This window comes from Podarcis filfolensis (assembly GCF_964270895.1).
Source record: "Podarcis filfolensis genome assembly, chromosome: 6".
Classification (NCBI taxonomy): domain Eukaryota; kingdom Metazoa; phylum Chordata; class Lepidosauria; order Squamata; family Lacertidae; genus Podarcis; species Podarcis filfolensis.
Genome location: NC_139609.1, coordinates 15,583,824 through 15,605,398, shown reverse-complemented (window position 1 = coordinate 15,605,398; position 21,575 = coordinate 15,583,824).

The following is a 21,575-nucleotide window of genomic DNA, read 5'->3' as shown; positions in this document are numbered from 1 at the left end:
TTGTTCGTTATTTCCCCCTTTTCCTTCCAGTACAAGAATTGAACGGCACAAACAGCCCTACTAAAAGGGAATGAAAATGTTTCATGGTATTCCAGTGTACACAAGGCTGAGCCAAAATCTTCTCAGAAAACAATTTCCTGACAAATGTTAGAAAGTTTTCTGTTTCAAACTCTGCTTGAACTGCCCCCTGGAGAATAATTGGTGAAGTGGCCTGACCCACATTCTGCCTGCCATGAATTTGAAACTGAGCAGGCCTGCTTCTAGGGTATGTGCTTGGTTTGGAGAGCACTTGGGAGCCTGTGTCTTCACATGTCTGTTGTACATAGAGCTCCTCAGGGATAAAGCATATGAATACAAATATATAAATGTATTTAAAAAATACTGTAAAATATTTAAATTCTGTATCTGCAGGAGCAAAGCAAGCCCATGTTTATAGCAAAGAAAATGTAGAACTACCTGTTCTTGCACTGGAATATGCTTTGGGCAGTTCTATGCTTATAAACTAAAGAAATAATGTTATTAATAAGTAATTGATTTTTTAAAAAATAATATTTATTAAAAGTTTAAAGATTACAGAAAGAAGGAAAAAAAGAAAGATTAAACAAAACAAATCAATACATTACAATACATAAAAAAACAAAAAAAATACATCAAAACAAAAGCAAAAGCAAATACAATTAAAAACACATCCAATATTTCCATATCTTTGTCTTTCATTTACTTGTTTCATCGACCTCCTCACACCTCCCTTTTTTGTATTCTAGTTATTAATTATTTCAGCAAATCCTTTCCATCTTTCTCTGTTTTCTGTCATATAATAATCTTAATTTATTTTAACCTTATCTTACCATTAATACCATAAAACTTATTTGTACTTAACTTATTAATACTTAACTCCTTACAGAGGCAATTTGATGAATATAAGTTGTTGCCTTCTATGACTGAATTTAGAGAAAGTCAGATTTTGAGGATTGGAGCCCCGCTTGGATTGGAGAAGGAAAGTTGGACAGATCCCCTTATGCAGGGATGCTCTGGCTTTTGGGATCTGGATTTGGGTCAGGAGGAGATTGGAGTTGTGGGGGCCTTCAGTTTTGGAGGGATTTTGAAACACGTCCTGAAATATCTTTTGGACTTTAGTTTTGACTAATGGGCTGACCTGTCGAGAAGGAATAAAGACATTGTTAGGTTGGAGCTTCCCCAAGATCTACTCCTCAGCGCCAAAGGAAGGAAATTAAGAACAAGATCAGCAGAAGATAAAGTAAAGCGTATGTACAAATATGAAGAAGATCTGCAGAAGGGACATGGAAAAGAGTTAAGATCCTCAGACAGAAGATCACCAGGTTGATGGACCATATGGAATTGATAGAAAGGACTGGCAGAATCCGAGACCAGGGAGAAGAGACGGTGGAAGAAGATTGGAAAAAAGTTTCAAATTTATTTATATAAATATTGTAAAATTAATGAGTGTTAGATAAATGTTGGAATGAAATTACATGGCTTTAGTAGAAATGTTATAAGGAGTTAAGTATTAATAAGTAATTGATCAAGGGATGCACATACATCGGTAGACAGTTTATGGCTTCAATTTTTTTTAATAAATCAGTGTACATACCAGTTCTCTGTGTGATACCAGGAAATGAATTTTTCATCTCTCTTCCGTTTGAGAACTGGGATGCCTCATTCCACCTTCTTCCATTGTATAAGCCTCCTTAACTTGACCCAAGTAAAGATACGTCTTGCCCATGATCTGTTTGCAGCCCTCTTACGTATGCTACTGTTCTTCCCTCTAATGTGCTATGCAGAACAGGGCTTCTGATATTTGCTCATGCTTATTCGCAGATATTACTGTATTAAAGTCTGAGCCGCAAAGGTAGTCATTTTCCCCAGGGCACTTTGTGTGGGATTCATAAGGATTGCCATGCTCTTGAATACAGATTGGCAAATTACCAATCTAAGAGGCAGATGTAGAAATCTTGGGGAAAAGAGGGGTAGTGGTGGAAATATGTCTTGTTTCCAGTCCCTGCCCTACTTAAGGTAAATGTTAAATACTGAATATTAAAAACAACTCTGGGGTTGCGGCACGCATCTCACTTTACATGCTGAGGGACCCAGCGTTTGTCGCAGGCAGTTTTTCCGGGTCATGTGGCCAGCAGGACTAAGTCTCTTCTGGCAAAACCAGAGCAGCGCATGGAAACACTGTTTACCTTCCCGCCAGAGCAGTACCTATTTATCTACTTGCACTTTGATGTGCTTTTGAACTGCTAGGTTGGCAGGAGCTGGGACCAAGCAATGGGAGCTCACCCCGTCACAGGCATTCGAACTGTCAGCCTTCTGATCAGCAAGCCCTAGGCTCAGTGGTTTAGACCCCTGCACCACCCGCGTACATTAAAAGACTACATTATATCAATGTGATATGATCAGTGCCATTGTATAGAGGATGTTCTCTGCAAGATTTATAGAAGGGGTGTGTGGAGACTGTAGTGTCTTTAGGATGTGTGGTTTATTTACACATAAACCAACCAGAGTCTACGATGGAGAGGTTCACAGCATTAACACCCCAAGGGAGTCTTGCTTCTCTCATAACCAAAGCTTTGGATTCCAGCAGAAATCAGGCATGGTTTTGTGTCACCAGCTGCAGCCTGCAGCCTGCATCTAGCTTTTACCTCCTAGCTCACATAATTCAACTCTCAACTCTGGCCTTTGTCTTTCTGACTACCAGTGAGTTGAGAGAGGGGAGCCCACCATTTGTTATCTGGCACAAAGCCACTTCCTTTGTTATTTTAATGGCCCATACTTAGAGGGCCATTACCAAGAAACCTGTCTGGCTATTTAAACAATCTAAATCCATGCTTAGATTTTAACCCTTGCTGGATCAAAGAATTAGAAGGAACTCAGGCATACAGCTAACCCTGGCATGCAAATCCACATCTATCTATCATCTATCTATATCTATCTATCTATCTATCTATCTATCTATCTATCATCTATCTATATCTATCATCATCTATCTATCTATCATCTATCTATCATCTATCTATCTATCTATCTATCTATCTATCTATCTATCTATCATCTATCCTCATCTATCTGTGTCATGGTGCATTTGATCCCACCCGTTGAAAGATGGTTACAATGGTTTTAAGTTTATAGCAAATGCAGGATCCTTGTTTGCAATTAGAATCATATAACAATTTGATTTTATTTACTATATCAACAGACAAAAGAACTTTCAGAAAACCTTTAAAATCTGCCCTGCTACTGAAATTCAGCTATACAAATATAGCTCTCAATTTAATGTTAGAACAAAACTGATGTTCCAAGCTGATGTAACCTAACTTTTTTAAGTTTGTAACTTTCAAGCTTTTGTTCTGAAGGTGCAAGTATGAGGAGCTCTGGGTGCTTGGTTCAGCATTTCCATGTCAGAACCTACCCCATAAATTTAGATCTCTCTTAAGATTACCTCTACTCTTTTGTAACAGATGATACTTGCTGTGTATGCAGTAGTATAAGAAGGCAATAAAACATCATGTCAAAATGACCTAGCCGTGTAGAAGGCATCCTTTTGGTGCTGTACACTGCGCACAAACTGTCAACTAGCAGATGGCTTGAAAAGGTAAAGAGATTGCTAATAGGTCTCAAGGTACTGCATAGCAATTAAAATGAGTGACCAAGGTTAAACAGCCATTGTTAAATCCCTTTGACATTGTTGATGCCAGGACATGAAGAAGTACTTCTCTAAGTGATAAACCTATGGGGTAAACACTGGGAGAAGGTTAAAAAGTTTCCAGACAAGGCGCAATAATGCAGAAGGTTGCCCTCTTCAAAACACACAGGAGCAAACCAAAACATCCTACCCAAGTTTATGCAATTCCTATTTAGAAGTAAAAGTTCTTCCAAAAGTACACACAGAAATCTCCCTATACTCATCATTTGTTATAGTAAGTCAATTCCGCATCATTTTTTTATTCGCCAAATGAAGGCCCAATTTTGCATCACCACCCAACTTTCATCTGAAGACATGAGGAGGGGGTAGGTGGGTTATATGCCCCATAACATGATCTTAATATCTCTACTAACCAAACAGCATGGATATTTAATAATTATTTTTTTCCTACTGAGATCTTCTGGGATAGGGCGGTCCAACTTTTCATACCAAGTGGGCCACAAGAGTACTTTGACACAGAACCCGAAGAGAAGAGAACACTGAATTAAATTTCCATATTGTAAATTATAGTGTTCACAATATATTATTTGATATTATTTAATATACACAATTAATGTGTGTGTGTGTGTGTGTGTGTGTGTGTGTGTGTGTAAAATTAAAGACATAATTAATAGATTTAATATATTAAATTATTAAACAAATTTAATACAAAAACAAATGTACGTGCTTTCATTAGCAGCGCATGACACAAAAATAAATGTTTAAGGCTTTAAGATGTTTTGTTTCCTTGAATGTTGCTGAGGGCCACCAAAAAAGGGCCTCATGTGGCCGCAGGTTGGACCTTCCTGTTCTGGACTACAGTTGTACCTTGGATCCCGAAGTTGAACAGACTTCCGGAATGGATTCTGTTCAACTTCCAAGGTATGACTGTATTATTATAGTCCAATCCTACACATAATTTTTTTCTTCTATTTGTCAAATTGTAAGAAGACCCCTAAACAGTTTACCAAAATATAATATTCATTCATGTTCACTTGGAAGCAAGTGCTAGAGTATTCAATGAGCCTTCCTTTTGAATAAGTGTGCATGGAGTTGAAGCCTTCATCTTCAAGTTGAGATGGGTAGATCTGTCAGTTTTGGTTTCTCTCAGTTTCTTCTTTTTCTGATCTTAAATTTAGTTCTTTACATTGCCACATGTATTGTGTTTCTTTTAATAAGTCCTCAATAAAATTAATTAGTATTTTAGTGTTAATTTCTCCTGATACACATACACCTGTGTGCAATTTTGTGGAAAACAATTTTCCATAAGACAATGTGTTTGTGCATGTCCCCCCCCCCACCATAGATTATTTTTCACTAATATATAATTTTTAAATGCACACTTTGCCCCATTTTTGTGTATTGCACGATTGGGAGAAGTATGAGTTTTGAGAGATAGCTTTGTTTCGGATCACATAATGTTTGGGAAAGTGCACATTTCTGTAGGTATCCCTTTAAATGAGAGCTGAATAAAACTTTCCCCCATCTTCGCCTTCAAGGAAGTACCGTATTTTTCCATGTATAAGACTAGGTTGTTTTCTTGAAAAATTAAGCTTAAAAATTGGGGTCATCTTATACATGGGAGCATCTTATAGATGGGAAAATAAGGTAATCTGGTTTGGCTCTCTGTCTCAGAACTGAGCAATCTGGATCCAATCCATTCATTTCAGAATCAGAAACTGAATTTAAATCATTGGTAAAATTGATGTCTCCTCTTTTCCCTTTTAAAGCCCTTGATTTAAAAATCAGCCCACCATCATCGTCCGCCCTCGAGAACCACCAAAAAAGGCGAACAATTCACTTTGCCAAATGGCAGAGCCATCCTTCAAAAATGCAGCAAAGTTTCCTGGGTTAATTCCATTGTTGCCTGCATCATTAAATTCAGCATGAGCTTGCCGTAAATCTCAAATTTTGCTGCCATTTTCTTTATCGTTCCCCTCTCTGGATTCTTTACCAACACCTGCAGTGTATATTTATGTGTCGGAAGTTGTTCTGAGAGATGTACTAGCAGATGACACGATGTTTATTGCTTTGCTTTCAAATGCCCTCTCCCCAGTTCTGCTCTGTGCCCTGAGTGGCTTCAACATTTGAAACAAAAATGCATCAAGGATTGCTCCCAATGCATATTCATTCCCCTGTCATGCTTTTCACTTATTCTAATTTCTGTAGACAGCTTAACAGCCATGTCACTTGCAACCATTATAGTGGCAATATCTCTGTTTTCTTTAGCCAAATTACATTTTCCTTTTCTTCTCCTTTGCCTTGTTTCACAGTAAATAAGACAGGGCAATATAAACAGTTCTGTCTCTATATGACAGTTCTGTAGATGTAAATCACTTTAACAGTCAAAGTTAAAACCAGTTAAAACCTTTTGCACTTGAATATTCTCTCGCAAACAGCCACGAAGATATGAAGCTGCTGCATGCAAAGTCAAGTCATTGGTCTGTGGAGATCAGTGCTGTCTACTCTGGACGGCAGGCGCTCCCTTGAGCCTCAGGAAGAGTTTCTACCTGAAACATTTCTGGCTGGAGATGTTGTTTAGTCATTTAGTCATGTCCGACTCTTTGTGACCCCATGGACCAGAGCACGCCAGGCACTCCTGTCTTCCACTGCCTCCCGCAGTTTGGTCAAACTCATGTTGGTAGCTTCGAGAACACTGTCCAACCATCTGGTCCTCTGTTGTCCCCTTCTCCTTGTGCCCTCCATCTTTCCCAACATCAGGGTCTTTTCCAGGGAGTCTTCTCTTCTCATGAGGTGGCCAAAATATTTGAGCCTCAGCTTCAGGTTCTGTCCTTCCAGTGAGCACTCAGGTCTGATTTCCTTAAGAATGGATAGGTTTGATCTTCTTGCAGTCCATGGGACTCTCAAGAGTCTCCTCCAGCACCATAATTCAAAAGCATCAATTCTTCGGCGATCAGCCTTCTTTATGGTCCAGCTCTCACTTCCATACATCACTACTGGGAAAACCATAGCTTTTACTATACGGACCTTTGTTGGCAAGGTGCTGTCTTTGTTGGCAAGGTGATGCTTAATACTAATTATGGGATTTTGTGTGTGCTTTTCTAGCCCAGAGAGCTCTAAGACTTCACAGATATTTTCCCAGCCTTCTTATTTGAGACTCTTTAAACACAAACAAGCATGCTGAGGCTCAACTTGAGACCTTCTGCTTGCAAAGTGTGTGATCTATTGACCACATTCCCTTTCTCAAGAAACCTTCTAAACTGAGATACCAAAGGAGCAGAAATGATTCTTCATGTATGCAATGACAGCAGTGTGGATACTACTGGCTCAGAGATGGGAAGACGATAAAGTCCCGACCGGAGACGAATGGTTGATGAAGATGATGGACTATGCTGAAATGGCAAAAATGACCGAGAAAATCAGAAACCAGGAAGGTAGAAACTTTAATAAGGAATGGGGGGGGGGGGAATTGCAATTTACTTTAGAGAACACAGTAAACAACTAAAAACTGGCAGATTTGAGTAACACCCGTAATGTATTAAAAACTAAGGTAAAAATTGATTATTTTAAGAAAAATGGAGAAATTATATGATGCAGTAGAAGAAGTTTGATAATGGAAACCATGGAGGGGTATTCGAAGTCTAAGTATTCTGGGAATCCTAAATGCTGATGCTTATGATCAGTGTTTGAATTCAAATGTATAGTGTAAAACTGAATAATTTTTTTTTAAAAAAAGAAACCTTTTAAATTAGTTTTCTTTAATCCCAAACTGTATTTATATTGGAATTTGATGCATATTTTTTATTGTTGTTATTGTGAAATTGATTTGAGATAATTTATGGGAAATGTTTCATTAATTAAATTAAACAAATAAATACCAGAGTCATGTCCTCTTTCTCCCACCAACACATTGGATTGGATCCAGACTTTAGCACGTTTACACTTGAATTCCCATTGAATAGGAATGAGGCATTGAGTCTGGAACCAAGCCATTGTTTGTGTGCTTTATCGTACAGATGCATCAACCTAATCGATAGTCTCATGTTACCTGTCAAAGGCAGTAGTTGTCAAGCTGTGGATCTTGAGGAACCCACCAGAACCTCTTTGAGCACTTGCCAAAGTGTGTTCAGTGGGTCTTCAGGGACAATGTAGCATTAAAGAACATTTAGCAGCTGGAGCTGACAATGAGCACCCACGTAATGATCAAGTTTGATTGATATCCTCTTGTGGGAAGCTCAGGTGACTGGTACACTGCCAAGTTGTTAAGCAGATAATTAGAAAGAAGAGTGCAACCTTGCGCTTCATGAACAGCCTTGTTGCCACGTGAAGTGCTGTACCTACCACAGATCCTACCAGCCAGCTGCTCACGAGCAACTGTTTATGATTATGTTGGGCATGCCTCATCAACCCAACTGCTAGAGCTGAGAAACCTATCCCAGCAAGATACAGATCCTTTCTCCATACACACCTCAACCGATGATGGACATTTCCCTTGTTTCTCCAGCAGTGAGACCATTTCTGAGAGTTGCAATGAAGACTAGGAAGAAGACAGTGAAATGATGGCTTGGGCTTTACTGTCCTTGCAGAGGGCATGTCTGTGTGTGTCATGGGTTGCTGTTAGCACCTCATATTGTACTGCAGTTGTATTCTGTTCTCTGTTTTTGGCAACTGTCCCTGAACTTTAATTCATTCAACTTGACCATAACATCAAACCGACTGATGGATTTCTCTACTTAGTAATTAAATTGTTGCCACATAGCTTTGGGCTTTTTAGAAGGGACCCAGGATGTGCCATTACTTTAATAAGATCTCTGCTTGCTTCACCGAAGAAGAAATCAATATATATTTTCAAATATGTTCAGAGCTTGGATGTCCTGGTATATTAAGTTTTAAGGTGCAGTCTGACCCCTGGTGGTCAGCAGCAGAGCTTTACAGTGTGTTGAAGTCGCCACCACACTGAGAGTCCCATTGCTTGCACGAGAATGGAAGGTATGGAGTGGGGAGAAAATCCAGCAATTTTTTGCTGCACCCATCTGATGCATCAGCGTGGCCTAGATCAGGCCCATTGCTGCAATTTGCTGGTAGCTGGTCTGGCTCGCTATATCGCCTTTCTGGGAAGTCATGCAACTCCTGTCATTGTCAATGCCGCAGGTGGTGAATGCTTTAGGTGGGCACAATCAGAACCTCCCTCTACTTGTGAAACCCAGTGTAGCTAAGCAGAGTTGCATGGAGGGACACCTCCAAAACTCTTGAAGCATGGCAGCTTGGGGGGTTGGGTTGCTGTGTCTGGATGTGTGGAATATAGTCGCTTCTGGCTTCTTGAGACATGTTAGAATGCACCAGAGTCTTTGATTCCACTCATATCCAACAGAAGTGAGCCAAGGAAGGTAAGGAGCTGATGATCACATTCAAAGGCCACCTGCCACACTGATTTTCTGTTTGCTGCATCTTCTACTATTATTGAGACCATTCAGGTTCAGGGGGGGGGGATGTGCAGAGAGAGAGTGACAAATGCTTCCCAGTTCAAAATAGCCCAGGCAGCATTTATTATAGCCTTTGCAGACCTAAAATATCCATGGTTTTTCTCTGTCATTCCCCAATGCAGTTCAGGACCCCAGTTACACAAAAATCCAGCAATGTGTAAAATAGAGGGGGGGAGGGAGGTGTGTGTGTTTTTTACATGAAGAGAAAAAATGTGAACTTAATTAGGTTCTTGAAGAGAATAAATGCATTTTCAAAAGAGACAGTACTGATCCCCAAGAAACATATTGATCCAGCACAATCCTTTTAAACATTAATAGAATGCTATGCTTGTTTTAGTTCTGCAGTCTAAAAAGCTTTCTTAGAAATGAGCCGAATACTCAGCCACTGTAAATGAATAGTTGTAGAACGGTAGAGTTCGAAGGGAGCCCAAGGATCATCCACTGCAATGCAGGAATCTCAACACACGGCCCCCCCATCCAATTTGAAGCCATGCCGTAGCCAGTTTAACTTTGCAAATGTGCTAGCATTTTGATTGCTGCACCACCAGGAGCTGTGTTGGCATACAGAAAAGAAGAATCGAGGGATCAGACAGCTAAATAAATGGGAAGGTGATAATAATAGCTAAGAGGTGGTCAGATGACATGGAATGGTTGGGGTCACTGCTTGAATTGATTTGGATATGGAATATAATGTTTATAAAATGTCATTATGGCTAGGACTTTTCATTCAAGGAAGGGATGATGACCCAGAGCTCAGCCCCACAGCCATTTTAAATATGACCTTGACTCCAGAAATCTCATTTTTTTCCCCGGGAAGGTGAACTAAACCAATGCTTAGAGTATCAGGAAAAGAACAACATTTTAACGCCTACATCATGAGTGAGTAGTATATTCTTCTCTGCCTGGTTCCTAATACAATCAAACCATCCCATGGAGCTCCAGGCACTTCTTAAAATGTTTCAAAGTCCAGCCTGGGGCAGCAACATGTCTGAGTCACTGCATCCACGGAAAACACACGTTTTCATTCAGCTTCTGTGGTGTCTCGAATACCTTTCCCCTTCCTTGAGCTAGGAAAAGCCCATCATTATGTACCCAAACTTTTAAGAAAAGATCCAAGTTTCAGGACTGTGGTCAGAGTACCTAGTTCTGCTCATCCTCCTACCCCTTTGCCTCAGTTTTCCTTCCCCACCTTTGCTGTTATTATTTTGGACTTTGTATCAGCAAGGAGAGGGACGTGGGTGGCACTGTAGTGTAAACCACTGAGCCTAGGGCTTACCGTTCAGAAGGTCAGTGGTTCAAATCCCCGCAACGGGGTGAGCTCCCATTGTTCGGACCCAGCTCCTGCCAACCTAGCAGTTCAAAAGCATATCAAAGTGCAAGTAGATAAATAGGTACCGCTCCGGCAGGAAGGTAAATGGCATTTCTGTGCACTGCTCTGGTTTCGCTAGAAGTGGCTTAGTCATGCTGGCCACATGACCTGGAAAAACGGTCTGCAGACAAACATCGGCTCCCTTGGCCAGTAAAGCGAGATGAGCACTGCAACCCCAGAGTCATCTGCGACTGGACTTAACTGTCAGAGGTCCTTTACCTTTATCAGTGAGGAGACTCCTCTGCCAAACCTTTATCCCTAACGCCACACAACCTAGGTTGCTGGGCCTCCTTGCATCCTACTAAAATTGAGGGTATACATAATTTTATTTATGTGTCACATTTCTTTGGTTCAAACCATGCCCAGAGTGGCTTACAGCATCTCACTGTGGAGCTCTAGAACTAGACGGGACCATCAACTTCTTCCACAAATTTAGAACAAAAGCAAAAAAGAAAAGAAGAAAAAAGAAAAGATGTCATCTTCTGAAGCAGTTATGAAGTAGAAACAATTACTAATAGTAATCATTCCTTCCTGCTCCCTGCCACCACACCGCCATGACACTTATTCCCCATTTAGTCCTGGCTCTGCAATATTGTGAAGCAGGAATGTGTCAGTTCAGCTTCAAAATAGGCCACATTTACCATGTCAAGAATAAATGAAGTTGTGTCACGCTGTCCCTGCAGAGACTATGTCATGACTTAATAATGCCAAATTATGATGGCAAGACAAATTTATACAAGCCCTGTGAGGCTATCTTTCCTTTCTTCAGTATGAGGAGGTCACATTACTCATACGAAAACTGCTGAAATATGCCCTGTTGTACGGACACACATCATCTCTTGTCAAAACGTAAAGCTGAAAGCCATGCAGTTTCAAGCACAAGGATGATATTGTGATGGGACAAAGTCACCTGCAGGCATACAGCCGAGCTCATACTGGTTTTACAGACGTCTTTTACCAAATTACATGCCCTTGCTTAAGGAAGCATTATGGGCAGCAAGGAAGGAAGAAAAAAAAAAGCCCAGAACCATTCATCAAGAATGACTGTGGAGATGTAGCAAGGAGCAACAGCTAGTTCAGCCATCCAGGGTGAAGTCATCACATGACATCTTTGGGCGGTTTCCATGGCCCCAAGTAAAATGCAAGATCCAGTACCACAGTATGATAACCCTTTTACTGTTATTTTTTTCTGGATTGGTGCTTCCAGCAGATGGGCGATATCTAGTTTTCAACTTTGTGATATATTCTCAGCTAAACATCGTGACATGCTGATATATCACAATGTCTGAAATAAGGATGGAGCTATGTAGAGGCATTGGCTGGCTTCACAGTTTTTCTCACATTGTGATTTTTGTATCACACCCACCCACACACCCACACACCATGATTCACAATATATTGCCAATGCTGGGAACATTGCTGTTGCCCTCCACCACTGCCAGATAAGCCCACCAGCAGAGGGAGGGGCTGACCAGACAGCACTTCCCCCAGGACAAAGCAGGAGCCAGCTCTGTTCCCATTATTTGGTTGCTTTCTTGTGTGTGGTGGGCCCGACTGCAGGTGGAGCACCTGACCGTTCTGAGTTACACCGCCAACAGTTATCTGTAATTGAAAATATACATTTTAAATAATTGAGAGAGAATGCCTTGACCTATGTTACACACACCAAAAAAAGCCCCACTGCCGTGAGATCTAATTTAGAGAACCTATTACAGCAGAGAAGATAATCAACCATCAGAAACAGAGTGCACCCTCTTGGCCCTTTTAAAATAGCTGTTTATTTGTTTTTGTTTTAAATCGTGTAGCTCTTTAAAGGTTGACTTCTGCTTTCATAGTTTAGAATGGGTTCACTAATGCTTAGGTCAAAAACAGCATCTATATTGTAATAATAATAACAACAGGAGTAATGACAGGAGGTATGATAGCCATCTTCACATATCTAAAGGGCTATCACATGGAAGTTGGAGCAAGCTTGTTTTCTTCTGCACCAGAGGATTCTGACCAAGCATCAGGAAGAACTTTCTGACGGTAAGAGCTGTTTGACAATGGAATGGACTCCCTTGGAAGGTGGTGGACTCTCCTTCCTTGGAGATTTTTAAGCAGAGATTGGTTGGTCATCTGCCATGGATGCTTTAGCATGGATGCTTTAGCATTCCTGCATTGTGGGGAATTGGACTAGACAAACTCCAATGTCCCTTCCAACTCCTCAGTTCAACAGTGGTACCTCAGGTTACATACACTTCAGGTTACATACACTTCAGGTTACAGACTCCGCTAACCCAGAAATAGTGCTTCAGGTTAAGAACTTTGCTTCAGGATGAGAACAGAAATTGTGCTCCGGCAGCACAGCAGCAGCAGGAAACCCCATTAGCTAAAGTGGTGCTTCAGGTTAAGAACAGTTTCAGGTTAAGTACGAACCTCCGGAACGAATTAAGTACTTAACCCGAGGTACCACTGTATTATTATATGATGCTGATGCTGAAACATCAACATAAGCCTTCACCTCAGGAATCTTAATGCTGAGGTTCATGACATTATCTCAAGAGTCAACTATGTAATTTTTTCCCCTTTTTTGTGACGTCTTACCAAAGTGACATTTTGGTCCACCATCTTAATTCAAAATGGCTGTCAGTGTCCAAACAGTGATGAAGACTGCAGCCCAAACTCAAGAACCCTTGTAACAGATTTGGTGATGATAACTTGAGAGGCGTTTGATAGTATTGAGAACAAACCATCTGACAAACCACTTTCCAAAGCATATAGTAGATAAGGCTGCAATCAGTTACTGTATTTTTCCGTCTATAAGACGCCCCCATGTATAAGGCGCCCCATATTTTGGGGGACTCAGATTTAAGAAAATAGGGGAAGATGTATCCACGTTTAAGATGCCCCCTAATTTTTGACATTTTTTTTAAGGGAAAAAACCCAGTCTTATACACAGAAAAATATGGTATATTCTCCTAGCTCCATTAATTTTTGTGAGACTTAGGATGTAATCCTAACCTCACTTACTTGGGAGTCTTCCGTTAAATTCAATGTGGTTTCTGGGTAGGCGTGGGTAGGATAGTGCTACAAAAAGCATTTGCACAGCGGAAAATTTGCATTAATCTTCATTGTCACATATCTCATAGTCGGTCTTGAGTGTTCAATTAACATGTGTGCATAACAAATCTTACAAGTGGTGTTGGTTTTTATTTGATAAGGTGGTCATCTAATGTCAATGCAAAATAGATGAATCAGTATGTGGAGCTACAATCTGTGCTGCACTGTTTTATAAGTAGAATTATGGGGAGGGGGGGACTGGGAAATTCATGAGAGCTTGGAGTGATTGTAAATAAGCTCCCGATATCAATTTTACACCTACCCCCTGCACACCAGCAGCGATTTTCAGAGCAGAAATTAGGGAATTACCTCTGACTTCAAAGGCACTTCACTAAGCCCTTCTGTATAGCCTTAACATTTGATACATGAAGGATGACAGATTGCCTTGCCTCTGCTTTCAGGAGCAGATGGTTAAGAAGGATATATGAAACGACTCCTGCCCATTAATAATTAGTACATTTATTTTGATTCACGGGCTTTCCCAAGTGCAGCCTTATTCGCTGCTAAAATCAGGATTAAATCTAAAATCAAAGATGGAGTGTCTCCATAGGATTTGGTCCCATTTGCCCCCACAGTCCAGGAAGAAAGACACAAGCTCAGGAATGGGGGAAAGAGTCAGCTATAATCCACTCCCTGATGACACAGAAATAACAGCACAAGAGCAAGCTTGGGAATAGCCACTAGCCTATTCATTTATGTCAAGTAAAAATTCCGTCTCAATGCTACCAGCCAGGAGCTGCTTGCACTTCCTTCCCTCCCTTCCATAGCAGCAGCAGCAGCAGCAGGAGGAGCCGACCACTAAAGCCATTTTGCACTTGGCTCTGCACTTGGCCCTGATTTTTTTTTAACATTGGGGGGGCAGCCCCCTAAATATTGCACCCCCTCAAAATGGTTGGTCCCCCAGGAGTTGAGCATTAATTTGCAAGGCTACACAAGAGCCTAATCAATAATGCAGCAAGTTACTGTCTGGTCCTTATTTGATTTATCAGAAGATAACCTTATGCATAGTTTTCCTCAGAGTACCCTTCATGTTGGAAACATGCAGCGTTAAATAAAAAATAAACAAAATGTTAAGGAAGTCATATGCAAACATAATTTGCTATGGTGCATTGGCTGCAGGCATTCAGTGCTCACTTGTTTCATATCTTCTATACATTTTATTCCCTACTCACTGCAGCCTATATGCCATAAGCAAGTCATACCAGATATAGCAGGGCGGTGGGAAGGGAAATAGCTTCTCCATTGATTACAGTTCAAGGACAGCTTCAGTCAGATGGAATATTGCATTATTATAATTGGTAACCATTTCATTATGTTCCTCCATATACTTATTCAAAGGAAAGCGCAGAAGACACAAGGATCAAGGGCATTCTTATTTTCTTTTGAACAATACAAATTCACATCCAAGGCTGAGTGCTTGGAAAATGCAAAACTCATATATTTGGTTCTTAGCAAAGTTTTGTTCTCCATAAATCACCCATTGTGAAAGGTAGTTCCTGTAAGGAGCAATTACCGATAACTCAGAAAATAAATGATACACAAACAGATAGTACATTTTGTAATAAACATAATGGTTTAAATTGAGTCAAAGTAATATAACATACTGTCTGGTACCCTTCCCTGCCTTGACTCTGGAAAGTAATCTTGATTTGCTCTTTTTTGCAAGGTGGGGAACAGTAGGCAGAAACATTCAACATATGCTTTAAGCTTCTAGATTTTTAAAAAGTTGAAGATCTCAACTGACATGAAGTGCTAACTTATTTACAACTGTGATGGAGGGTGATCATTTACAGCTTGAACTCTGGAAAGAATCCATCTGCTCACCCCACGACTTTATAGTACAGTACATATGCTGTGTTTTCTGTGCTCAAAGTAAGGATGTGGTGCAGTCATTCAAAGTGCCTCCTAAGTCCATCAATAGTCACCAGATGGATTCACCATAAATTCCACTACATGACACTGAGCAATTTTTTAAAAGAAGAGGTGGCGCCAGGGTTGCCAGCTAAACATTCATTTGCCTACCTGGCCAGAAGTCCAGTCTCCTAGCTAGTTAACAGAATAGGAAGAAATAATGGCAGTCACCATTTCATTTCATTTCATTACATTGTATCCCTACTTTCTGTGGGTGGTAGGTGTGAAAGAGAAAATCGATACAGTATGCATTTAAAGTGAAATTCGTCAAGTTTTCACTTTCTGAAACAGTACACAAAATGTAACACAAATGTCCTTTGAGATTTGCACATCCAAATTTTGCCATGTGGTTCCCTAAGCAATGTCTACACAATTGCATGTACTAGTGGGAGGTGTGTGTAAAAATGAAGATGTTAGTGAAAACGGCACACAAAATGTTATATTAGGGAATAATGTTAGGGGAAATTGCTTGCCCAATTTGTCAAAACTGCAGATAAAAATTAGGAGAGACTTGCACTAAAATTCTGTTCATTAGTGTGTTGCTGTTTTTAATGCAAATTGCTGCAAAATGTGGAGAACTTAATTTAAAACTGGAAAAATGAAAAACTGGGGAAAGCAGCACTGAGAGATCCTTCCACCCCTACTCTTGTGGGGCCCCCCCAAATAAACATGGGGGGGTCTCTGCTAAAATCCCAAGGGGGATTTTTCCCCAATGCAAATAGCACTCTCAGAGGAGTTTTCTTTGGAAGAATAGAAGGGAATGAAAGCAGGGCAGGTAGTGGAATGCCAAGAGGTGGGGTACCCTGGTTGGGGAAACCCAGCCAGATGGGCAAGGTATAAATCATCATCATCATCATCATCATCATCATCACCCTGCCCACTCAACCACCTCTGCCAGTAGTGGATAAGTGGTGACAGTAGCAGCTTCCAGCAAAAGTTTTCAAGAGCTCCACAAGACCTTGCTGGAAACCTGGACACACCACCACTGCAAGAAAGGCTTAAATTGCCCCTCAATGCTTATTGTGGTAATTCCAGAATTATCAGCTGATCTATCTGTCGACATATCAGAAACATCCTTTGTTTTTCTGTATCAGACTGCAATGGCTTCAAAAACAGCAGCAACTCTGCATATTAATGCAAACACACTTTCACAGTCATGCTTGGCCTGCCTCTCTCTCTCTCTCTCTCTCTCCCCCATCACCCTGCATTCCTAAGGGAGAAATTAACTGAGAGATGCCAGGCACTCAATCTTATCTAGACACCAGAAGTGCCTTTTTTCTAGTGAGTGTACATGGTGCAGAAAGGTAAAAGGATGCAGCACAGGGGGCCCACATGGATGCAATGTTGGAGAAACAGAAGCTTGCTTTCCGTCCTCTATAGCAGGCTAGGCACTAGGATCAATATTTTAAGCAGCATAGGTGAACCAATTGTATGGAATATTTAACCCCTCTATATATTGAAGAATTCAATAACCCAGTTTAATATTGACAAATTTGGTCATCTAAATGCCCCACACAAAGACACACCCATTCCTCTATGTGCCAATCATACTAAATTAGCTTATTTCTGAGAAAATCTACTTAATTCTTTGTTGCTACCACATCCAGCATGCTAATAAAAAGTCTGTGCAAAATATATCGGTTTTTCACAGCCCTTGCCTTATTATCTCTGTTCATAGGTGAAGATGCACAATGGAGAGTCTCGGCGTCTCTGGATTCATTATTGCTGCTCATTCTCATACCATATCATCACTATGGAGAAATAAGAAAATGCATTATTTTCTTTCCAAATAAGTTCATTATAACTCAGGTTACGCCTTTGTTGCGGTTCTAACTAATTTCATGGGCATGTGAAATCTCATCACTGCTTAAAGTCCCATGACGTTCAGACTTCTTTTCCCAATCAATCCGCATGAAATATGCACATTTTGCTACAATTTCCCATCAAATTGCAGAGATTAGTTACTTTATCTCTATGGGCTCCCCCCCCCCCCTTAGTTTTATTGGTTTTCCTTCCCTCTCCTTGGCTAGAACATGTGTTTTCTTATTGTACTGTGCCGGACCAAGAAGACGCAATTTCTTCAGTAGAAATAAAACCTAGTGTTGAGATGGCAGGTCTCTGTGGGTCTCAGAATCCCAATGCCCAGATTTAGGCAAGAGGAGGGATTTGATCTTTTCTGGATAAAAGGGCTATGGAAGCTGAATATTCTGCACCAGTTGGTTTTGCTTTGAATTGGCCCTTTCATGGACTGAAGAATGTACAAAACAAGAACAGTGTGAATGCAATCAGCAGCGTTGCATCCTTTGTGGCTGCTAGGGACACGCGTGCACCAGGGGATGGGCATGGCGGGTAAACAAAACCCACTGCACCAGTCCAACGCTTGTCGCTGCCAGGCAGACATGGGACATGGAGGGCACACTGGGCCAGGCTGTGTTGTCTGCCTGCCTACCCACCTGTGCAGGGGGAAGCCCAGCCAGCCAATGCAGCCCTTGGTGGGTGCATCCCCCTAATATTGGTTGGATGGCCATTCAGTGAGGGAGCTGGAGGCATGGTGGCAAGGCCAGACTGGACTCATGGATTCATGGCTTGTACACCCTCAAAACCATGCGCCTGGGGCTACAGCCCCCTGGCCCTCCTCACACTATGTCCTTGAATGCAATGGCTACCCATGGTAAGCATAAGCACATGCAGGGTGCTGATTAGGTAGGGAAGACCCCATGTAGTTGCCCACCCCATATATGATTATGGTATTCACACACAGGGCCATCTTACCAATAGAGGCTAGTGGTGAGGGGGCACCAGGGCGCCAAGTTCTGGAGGGCACCAGGGAAGAGGCGGAGGCTGGATGCAGCACCTCCTGGCATCAGCTCACCACCGTCGCCTGCCTCCGCCATGCCATACCGAAGCAGCGCCACACCCGGAGCATCCGTCTGCCATGGCCACCATGGCACGAAGCATCCAGCTGAGTTAGGAGGTGACATGTCCAGCCTTTGCCTCTTCCCCATCGGAGGAGCTGCCTTCCTGCCGCTGCCCGCCTCCTCCAGCCCCGACGGCAGCACCGTCCTCCTTAAAAAAAGGTGGACAGCTCTGGAAAACAGGAGGGGGGGTGGCACCAGAAGGAGCTTTGCACCATGGCGCCGGATATGCTTAAGATGGCCCTGTTCACACACATGCTTCAGGTGACTAGGACACTATCATGAGTGACTCTAAAGCACTCTAGGAGCTCTTAACACCTGGATGAGTAAGGCTCATATGGATATCTAGTAACGATAACATGTGAAACGATATTGTATTAGATACTGCGCCCTTTATCTACCATCCCTGGATGACTACACACCTATGCAGGCATTCGGTTCAACTGCACTCAAAGAATGTATGAAGGAGAAGTGAGGTTGCCCATTCTGGCCTCACTCCAAACATCCCCAGCCCTCCCGTTTTTGATATTTGTGTATTCGACACAAAAGTCTGAAGGAAGATTCTACGCTGTGCTCAGCTGATGACACTAAGAATATTCCCCTTCAAACCTTTGTGCTGAACGCAGTGGCAGAGGAAATCGCTCAGGCACCCGGAGCAGCAAACATGATGTGCACCCGGGGACAGGGCTATCCACCCAGAGGGTGGAGCAATCCGCCCACGAAGGCAGGGTGAACGATCCACAGGGGCGCTCTGATCCTCCTGGGGGTGCTGGTGCCACCAGCTGATCGTGCAACTACGCCCGGCGTGCAGCGCTGGCTGCTGGGGGGTGAGAACGCCACCCACTGGGGGGTGCATCCCTGGCAGCCAGCGCCACACGCCGGGTGTATTTGTGCAATCGGTGGGCAGTGCTGGCACCTCCCAGAGGATTGGTGAATTGGGTATGCAAGTGCCACCCGCCGGGGGGTGCATCCCCGGCAGCCAATGCTGTACGCCGGGTGGATTTGCGCGATCAGCGGGTGAATTTTCGTGACGACGATTGCGCCAATCGCAGAAATCCACCTGCCAGAGGTGCGAGCACCACTATGCTGATTCACCCAGGGTTTTTTTGTCACCATCCCCCTGGCTGAACATGCAGTGATTAGCAGAGGAGAAGATGACAACACTGGGGATGGGGTAGTGTTAGCAGCCCTGATCCTCTCTCTCTCTCTCTCTCTCTCTCTCTCTCTCTCTCTCTCTCTCTCTCTGTGTGTGTGTGTGTGTGTTTTAATGTAAGCAGACCTAACACCTGCATATGGCTTACATCTTAAAGATATGTCTCCAGGCACAAAGAAATAAGCCACACATTGCGCTGCATTGGCCTGTGACGAAACTGGATATGACATTCTGTTGGATGAGGCAATGGTGCTATTGCACAGGATGTCACATGGTGATCCAGTATCTGTGGCTGGACTTTGGATCAGAGCTCCAAAGTCAAAGATAAATTAACCCCAAGTATATAGGATATCCTTACATGCTTTTCATATTCTTGCTCCCCAAACTTCTCAAGGCAGATGAGTGGAAGAGTCAGCTCCCAGAACTCTCCTTTGCAAGGGAGAGAATATCAGTCTTGGACTCTGCATTAAAAGGCAAGGCAGAGAGACAGTTTTGACAAAGAAAGGTCAACAATTGAGGGATCTTTCAAGAATGGACATTCTAAGGGAGAGCCATCACAGAATTTGGAAGGGCTGAAGCTTTCTCAAATCTAAATTTAGATGGAAGATTTGGTGGCAGCTTACATCTAGAGAATAGCCTGTTCTAATTCTTTGTAACTTAACAGATCAAAATACCTAACAGAAACTGAACCTTGCAGGTCTCCTTCTTTGAGAATAACCCTTCTTGACTCTAAAGCACTCTTATGTATTTGGAGGCCAACATAGGCGAAACTGAAGATAAGGTTCAGGAATACAGAAAACAATATTATCATTTATCTCCAGGTAGACATGTAATGACTGAGAGAGCAGCCACGTTGTGAAAATGACACAAGAAATAATCTAAACTGATAGACAAAAACCCATGGTCCACTTAATTGGATGGGTAAATATTAAGGGGCATGCAGTGCCTATTGGGTTTATGAGTCTTCAGTAACTTCTTTTTTTTTTAATTTCTTTTTATTGAGTTTCGCTTAAATAACCAAAAGAAAAACCAAATCAACAATTACAAAAAACAAAAAACAAAAAATAAATAAATGGATGTCCAGTCATAACATAAGAATAACATCAGATTCCATTACAGTTCTTTATCTTCACACTTAAATCTTCATATCTTCAAATGCTTAAACCAGTCCCCTACACACCTATTGACCTCCATCCCTCCCGATTTCAGGCTTCTTAGTATAAATAATTTCTTTCTCCTGCAGCTAATAATTATTACTGATTTACACATCATAAGATCTATATCGAACCTGCTATAGTTTTTAGGTTTCTATAATTCCCTTCGATATATGTCATAAATTTATTCCAGTCGTTAATGAACTTTGTATTTTTTTGGTTTCTAATTTTTTGTGTCATTTTTGCTAGTTCAACAAATTCAAATAATTTTGTTTGCCAATCTCTAATTGCTGGGGTGTTTCGATTTTTCCAATTTTGGGCAATTAATATTCTAGCGGCAGCTGTGGCATACTGGAATAATGTCTTATCTTCTTTTTTGATTTCATCCCCAATTATACCTAGTAGGAAGGCCTCTGGTCTTTTGGGAAATGTATATTTAATTTTTTTTTTAACTCATTATAGATAAGTTCCCAATATTTCTTCATTTCGTCGCATGTCCACCACATATGGAAAAAATTACCTTCTTTGATTTTACACTTCCAGCAATTCTTATTTCCTGTTTTATACATTTTCCCTAACTTTGCCGGTGTGATGTACCACCTATACATCATCTTTTCTAAATTTTCCCTAAGTGTGACACATGCCGAGAATTTCATTCCATTAGTCCATAATTTCAGCCACTTATCATATTCTATATTATATCCCAGATCCATTGCCCATCTTGTCATAACCTCTTTTATTTCCTCATCTTTGGTGTCCCATTCTAATAAAATGTTATACATTTTAGATAATAATTTGGATTTACCTTCAATTATTTCTATCTG